Raw genomic sequence first — 7,478 nt, 5'->3', positions numbered from 1 at the left:
CAGTGCTGGGGTTGGTGCTATTACACATCTCTGCTGGCGACAGTGACAGTGGAACTGAGGCACCCCCAGCAAGTTTGCCAATCATCCTGAGCTGACTGGTGCAGTCAACACGCTGGAGGGAAGGGATGTCCTCCAGAGGGACCTGGACACGCTTGAGAAGTGGACCCGTATAACCCTCATGAAGTTCCAAAAGGCAAGTGCAAGGTCCTGCAACTGGGCCAGGGCAATCCCAAGCACAAACACAGGCTGGGCAGAGAACGTGTTATGACTGGATTAGGGAGAGATGCCTCTGCCTGAATTCAGGCGAAAATGAGACCATATGATGGCAACATACAGATTTTATTTAACGTGGATTTTATTTAACGAGAAATGTGAAGGAGAGAGATAGAAAGAAATGCGAACTAGGTCTCAGAGAAAGAGAGCAGAAGAGAATCTGTTGGAACTAGATGATCGATCTTTGAGGTCCTTCCCAAATTAAACCTTCATGAGATGCTAGAGGATGTGTGGATGTGTATTTTAACTTGATATTATTGTTATAATAATAATACTTCATTACTGTCATACATGAAATCCCTATTTGTGCTTGGTCTTTGCATATTAAGTGCTTTAATTAATTAAATTTGAGTTAATTATTTTTAAATTGTATTTTACAATTAACCCATCAGCCCAGGTACAAAAATCCAGATCCATTATCAGTGTTTTCATTTGTTTAAAGTAGTTTGTATTAACAGAGTTGCACCCTTCCCAGTTAAAATTTTCCCAGTAAAAAATCACAAACTTGCCCTTTTCAAACTTCAAACCACTGGTACACCATAAGAGTTACCTTTCCTGTGTTTACTGTATACTTTTACAAGTGTTTTGAGGTGTGTTGGATGTATTTTAATACTTTTTGTAGGTGTTTCACTTGCATTTTGATTCCAAGGCCAAAACTCCACCCAGTCTTAATAGCCAGCAGCTATTTTTAGCCACGGCCATTACTCTGCAGGCAAGTTCCATGGCAACCTGAATACCTGAATTTTAATGAAGGCATTGTATTCCCTTATCTCGACCAATACCATCCCTCCCTGACAACGATGAGCCATTGGTGGACAGAGATGATCCATCAAAGAGAAAGCACCAATCGCCTTGGACCGAAGGGGCGGGCTGTGGGCAGACTGGGGGCGGAACAAAAACTATAAAAAGGACGAAGGCGAAAGGCGCACTCTTTTCTCTTTTCCCCTCTTGTTCTCTCCATATCAGCTGTGGGAGACATCGGTGCTGGGGCATTCAAAGCTTTACCCCTTTTAAGGGGCTTTTAGTCATTTTTTTTAAAGTCAGCCCAGCACTGCAAGTTCTTTTTCTCTACCTGAGGGCTAGTGCTGTCTCAGCCAGAAGATCTCATATCCCTGCACTCCTGGGGCATACCATCTACTGAGCCATAGGATCCCAAATTTTTATATTTTTCTGATTTCTGTAATTTTTTGTCATACATGAAATCCCTAATTAGATTGGTCTTTGCATGTTAAGTGTTTTAATTAGTTAATTTTAGGTTAAACAATTTTTAACTGAGTGTTAATGTTCACCCCTCAGTCCAGGTACAAATACCAAGTTCTGCTATTAGTGTTTTCACTTGTTCAAAGCAGTTTTTCTGCACCAGCTCCAGTTAAAATCCCCCAGTTAAAAGTGTCCCAGTTAAAAATCCCTTTTCAACTTTAAACCACTTGTACACTGTAAGAGTTGTTTTTCTCATGTTCTCTGTATACTTTTACAAATGTGTTAAGACGTACTAGATGTATTCTAATATTTTTTTTAGGGGTTTCTACTTTGCTCCTTAGTCTCAGAACCAGCTCCAAACCCCAGTTTCTAACAGCCAACAGCCAATTTTAGACCTTTTAGCCGTTGGCCTGTAACTAAGCTCCGTGGCAACCTGAATCTTAATGAGGGCATGTTACCACCCTTACTCCAGCTGCTGCTACCCCCCTGACAACGACGAGCCATTGGTAGACAGAGATGATCTGTCAAAAGGGAAGCACCAATCACTTGGGACCAAAGGGGTGTGCCATGGGCGGTCTGTGGGAGGACTGGGGCGGAGCAAAGGTACTATAAAATAGTGAGTCAGCCTCAGAGCAGGCGCAGAACACTGCCGATTTCTGCTGTAGTGGATGCTAGTGCTGGGCACTTAAGCCTTACTCCTATTTAGGAGCCTTTAATAATTTTCCTTTGACTTTTGGATTAGCTAAAAGTCAGCCCAGCACTGCAAGTTTTCCACCAGAGGTCCAGTGCTGTTTAAGCCTAAAGATCTCTCATCCCTGCGCTCCTGAGGCATATCTCTTGAGCCACTAGGATCCCAAATTTTTATATTTTTCCAATTTTTGTAATTTTTCAATTTTTCCGTTCTTATTCTAAGAGTTGTCTCGTTCCTCACATTTTTCAATTTTTCTGTTTTAAGAGTTGTCTCATTTCTCACAGTTACTAACACTATTTAATCTTCCTCTTTAGCCTATTCTTCTTCCTAGTGTTTACTTTTACTCCTTTCTTCTTCTACACCTTGTTCTTATATTCTTTTTTCTTTGTTTTCTTTCTTTTCTTATCCCTGTTACTATTCTTATCCTTGTCTTTATTCTTATTCTCATTCTTATTACTGTTTTTTCTTGTTCTTATTCTAATCCTATTCTTACTCTTCTTATTTACTACCACAATTTCTTCATTTTCTTCATCTTCGTATTATTATTAGTCCTATTCCTATTCTTTTTGTGGATTTTGTGGGTTTTGTGTGTGGTTTTTTTTTTTTTTTCACTACTGCTACTATTTCTTAAAGCCAACTGCTCTCTGTTTTGGAAGAATTGTTTGGCAAAGTCGTGCAGTGGAGTCCTGGGAGCAATGCCTCCTGTCTGTGCCCATCCCTCATGGATAAAATCCCAAAGGATCAGCACGTAGTCCTTTCAGGATGAGAGGAAATGGCCTTGGATTCCAGCAGGGGAGGTTCAGATTAAATATTCCAAACAACTTTTCCCTGACAGAGTGGTCAGGAATTGATTGCAAGAAATTTGCTCAGGGAGGTGGTAGAGTCACTGTCTCTGGAAGTGTTCAAGTATTGTCTGGATGTGGCACTTGGGGACATGGTTTCAGGGTGATGATGGTGGTGCCAGGGTGAGGGTGGGACTGGATGACTTTCAAGGTCTCTTCCCACCCTGAAGAGTCTCTGGTGTTCACCGCTGAGCCACCTGGCACCAAGTGTCCCGCATGGATACTGGTTGGAGGCTGGCCACATGGGTAATATTTGCTCTTGGCTTGGGATGCTCCCAAGCAGCCGGGGACTGCTGAGGCTGCAGGGACATGTCCAGGCAAAGGCAGCCCGTGTGGCTCCCCCAGGACGTGGGGCAGGCTGCCGGTCAGCTGCCGGCCAGGGGGCCCGGGCTGGCACCGGCCGCAGCCCTAATCCTCGGGCCGTGGCGCCAGGCAGGAGCAGCGGAACAGGCTGCGCAGCATCCGCAGCGCCCGCCCGAGGCGGGAGGGACGTTTCTTGCGGGGACCCAGCTGCTGGCTGAGGGCCTGCGCTCCCAGCTGGGGAGGCGAGGCACAGAGCGGCGCCTGGGGGCACGGCTCAGATGGCCTGTGCTCAACCCAGGCCTCGCGAGGGGCTGGCACTGGGAGCCTGCCTCCTGCCAAACCTCCCAGCTCTCTGTCTTCTTCACGGAGCTCGAGGAGGCTCACTCCATCCCACTCGTCCTCCTCCTGCAGCAAGGGCTTGTCCCCCATGTTCTGTTCCCAGCTGTCCTGCATCAGGTCTCGGTCACTGTCATTTTCCCAGCTGGACTGAGCTGAAGGTCTCTTGCCATTCCCTTTGGAAACCTCCTGGCCAACGGAGTCTTCCTCTTCAGAAAGCTCCTGGCCAATGGACTCTTTCCAATCAGACACTTCTTGGTTATTACCGCCGGCCTGGTTCCTACGGTATATCACCGTGTCCCGCAGCCATAGGGAGGAGGAGGAGAAGATCCAGCAGGCAGGAATTGTGCAGCAAGATTGATTTATTTAATTATTTTACAAACTCTTTTATAGACTTTTTTCTTCATAGTCTAATTGGACAAAGGACCAGCCACCCCTTGGGGGTGATTGGCCAAAATCCTAAAACATCCATTATCAAAATATTTTCTACTATACCATAAACAAGACTTTCCAAGGTTGCAGGTGGCTTGGTCGTTTACTTTCCCTGCTACCTCTTCTGTGAGAGAGAAGTCTCTCACGGACTTAGAAAATAACAAGAAGATAGATCCTCACTAACAGCATTTTTGTACCTACACTTGGTAGCTACAGACATCTCTGTGGGACAGCTCATGCTCGCTGTATTACTCCCAGTCAGAGAGATTCTGGGATCTACCGACTTGTCCCTGAGAAAGGCCTTGCTCCGTGCCTTCTTCCCAGTCAGAAACTTCTATGTAGCTGCTGGCTTCTCCTAGGGACAGCTCGTCCGCAATGGATTCATCCCAATCGGAGAGCTTGTGGTAGCTACCGGCTTCTTCTAGGGACAGCTCCTGCTCAATGCAAGCTTCCCCTTGGAGCTCTTCCTGGTCGTTTCTGGCTTCTTCCAGTGACAGTTCCTGCTCAATGCAGGCTTCCCCTTGGGACCCTTACTGGCAGCTACTGGTTTCTCTGGCGTTCACCGCTGAGCCACCTGGCACCAAGTGTCCCGCATGGATAGTGGTTGGAGGCTGGCCACATGGGTAATATTTGCTCTTGGGGAGAGTGGCTTGGGGATGCTCCCAAGCAGCCGGGGATTGCTGAGGCTGCAGGGACATGTCCAGGCAAAGGCAGCCCGTGTGGCTCCCCCAGGACGTGGGGCAGGCTGCCGGTCAGCTGCCGGCCAGGGGGCCCTCGGGCTGTGGCGCCAGGCAGGAGCAGCGGAACAGACTGCGCAGCATCCACAGTGCCCGCCCGAGGCGGGAGGGGCGTTTCTTGCGGGGACCCAGCTGCTGGCTGCCTCCTCCTGCTGCTCACTGAGGGCTTGGGCTCTCAGTGGGCTGGGCGAGGGGCTGGGGGTGCAGCAGGGGCTGTGCAGGGCAGAGATGGGGCGCTCTTGCTTTTGTTCTGGAGCTGCTGCTTCTAGTTCTGCAGCCGTGCTTTGCTCCAGGTCCCTCTGTTCCTGTGGCTGCTGGCCTGCTGCCTGGACCTCAAGCACAGCCTCTCGCACCACCTCATGGCTGATGTGCCACGCCAAGTCCAGCAGAGCCTGGCTGTAGCCTGGGGGGCTGCGTGGAGCAGGGACTGGGCTCTCTGTCGCTGCCGATGGCACCTCCTCCCTGAGGCCAGGAGAAGCTGGTGCCTTTTCCACCTCGGCAGGCAGAGGCTCGGGGGGCTGCTCCTCCTCAGCAGCTCCAGCTGGAGCAGCAGCGGCTGCCAGCTCATCCTCTGTGGGACTCAGCGGGGCAGGAGAGGCGCTGGGCAGCTCACGGGCTGCCTCTCCTGCCACGTGCAGTGGCTCCATGTCCAGGTGGAGGCTGGGGACGAGGGGTGTCCATCAGGGCTCTGGCCTTGGCCCTGGGGCTCTTGAATGGCTTCGCCAGTGACACAGAGAGTGGACGGAGCTCCCCCTCAGCACAGGGTTTGCAGGGGACAGGAAGCTGAGTGGGGCAGGGGCTGAGGAGAAGGACTTGGGGATGCTGATGGAGGAGAAGCTCAGCGTGAGCCAGCCCAAAAAGGCACCCAGTGGCTGAGCTGCATGGAAAGGAGCGAAGAGCTGCAGGTCAAGGGAGGTGATTGTGGCCCTCTAGTCCATTTTTTGAAATCTCAACTGGACCACTATATCTTTGTCTGGGGGCCCCTGGATAAGGGATGCGGGCCTTTTAGAATGAGTTCAGAGGAGAGTGACTGAGGGTTCCTAACAGGGTTGGAGAACCTCTGCTTTGAAGACAGGCTGGGAGCGTTAGCGTTGTTTAGCCTAGAGAAGAGAAGACCCCAGGGAAACCTTAGAGCCCTTGCCAGTACCTAAAAGGGCCCCCTACAAGAATGATGGAGAGAGACTTTTCACAGGGATGTGCAGGGATAGAAGGGCAGGCAATGGCCTTTAACTGAAACAGATATGGATTAAATATCAGGAAGAAATTCTTTTCTGTGAGGCTGGTGAGGCATTGGCATAGGTTTCCTAGAAGCTCTGTGGATGGCCCCTCTCTGGATGAGAAAAAGTTGTCAGGTTTGCCTGAAATGAAACAATGAGATGAAGCAGAGTGATACTCATTTAATAACCCTGCACTCTTGTTTTTAATAAAGTGTTGGAGATACTAGCAGGCATAAAGTATTTATCAGTTGTGTTTTCTGATCAGTGAATGTTACATGAATTACCTATATGGCCATGTAATTTCCATTAACAGTAATAGTAATTGTAAGCATGTAGAAAATAGAATAGGGTGGCTTATCCTGTGATCCTCCCTATTATGAAGTAGTTAACTGATTAAGGTTAGGATACCACAAGCCACTTCATACCATCCGTGAACTCTCTGCAACCCCATTATCTTCATTAGGCTTGTGTGGGTGTAATTAATTGGTGTTTAGTTACCAGTTGTGTTGAATGAAAAGAATTTAGTTCTATTTCTCTTAGTTTTATTGGCCCCATGGTGCTAACAGGCTAAAGTGTAATTAAAAACTCTCTAATCAAACTATATGTAGCAAGAGCCAAGGAACAAACCCAGTGAGGAAAAGCCTGTGATTGGTGTAACTCTGGCCTTTGAAAAATAACTGGGTACAAATGACACCCTGTAGTAGTTCTTTTTCTGTTGTTTTTAAACAGTCAAGACACTTAGATCAACATGTACATTAAAACCCCATCTGTATAATTGCAGTCAAGACATTCCTAGGGGCGACATCATATTTTGATGTCTTCTCAACAGATTTTTCCCCCTGAATCTTTTAGACTGCCTCTTATTTTGAGTGCAGAGAGAAAGGGGTCATGTTTCTTTTGAAAGCAACTGTGCGGAATTTTTTTCACCTTGTGCCTTTATTATAATTCTTGTGCTGGGAAACAAATTATGATCAGCTTTTCCTCATTTATGATACCATGTTGTGTGTGTTCCCTTTTTCACATGCATCTCCTTCAAGTATAAATACGTGGTGCTAATCAGGCATGCTCTAAACCCAAGCGTAATACTGCATGCTTAAGGGTCGCATGAAGGATTTGCTTTTTGCTGTTCTAAAATGCTGCCTTAAAGATATAAACTTGACCCTTAAATCAATTAAGATCATGGTCTCACTGCCATCTGTGTTCTTGTAGGATTTCACAGAAGAGTAATATGTGCTCATTCCGCTGATAAGGGCTTCTTTTGAGTCAGCTCTTAGTACATAAAACCTGCATGACATTTCCAATAAAATCAGGACTATCTTTTTAGCTTGGTGATACAAATTCTCTTCTACAGATATATTATTGCTTTTGAGGCATTTAAATTTTTTTTAAAAAAAGGCTTTTTAATGATTTTTCTTTTTACACCTAAAATGCTTCTGTAGTGTTTCTT

This window comes from Coloeus monedula, assembly GCF_965178545.1.
Source record: "Coloeus monedula genome assembly, chromosome: 8".
Classification (NCBI taxonomy): Eukaryota; Metazoa; Chordata; class Aves; order Passeriformes; family Corvidae; genus Coloeus; species Coloeus monedula.
The sequence above is the reverse complement of the archived record's forward strand: the minus strand, read 5'-3'. Positions refer to the sequence as shown.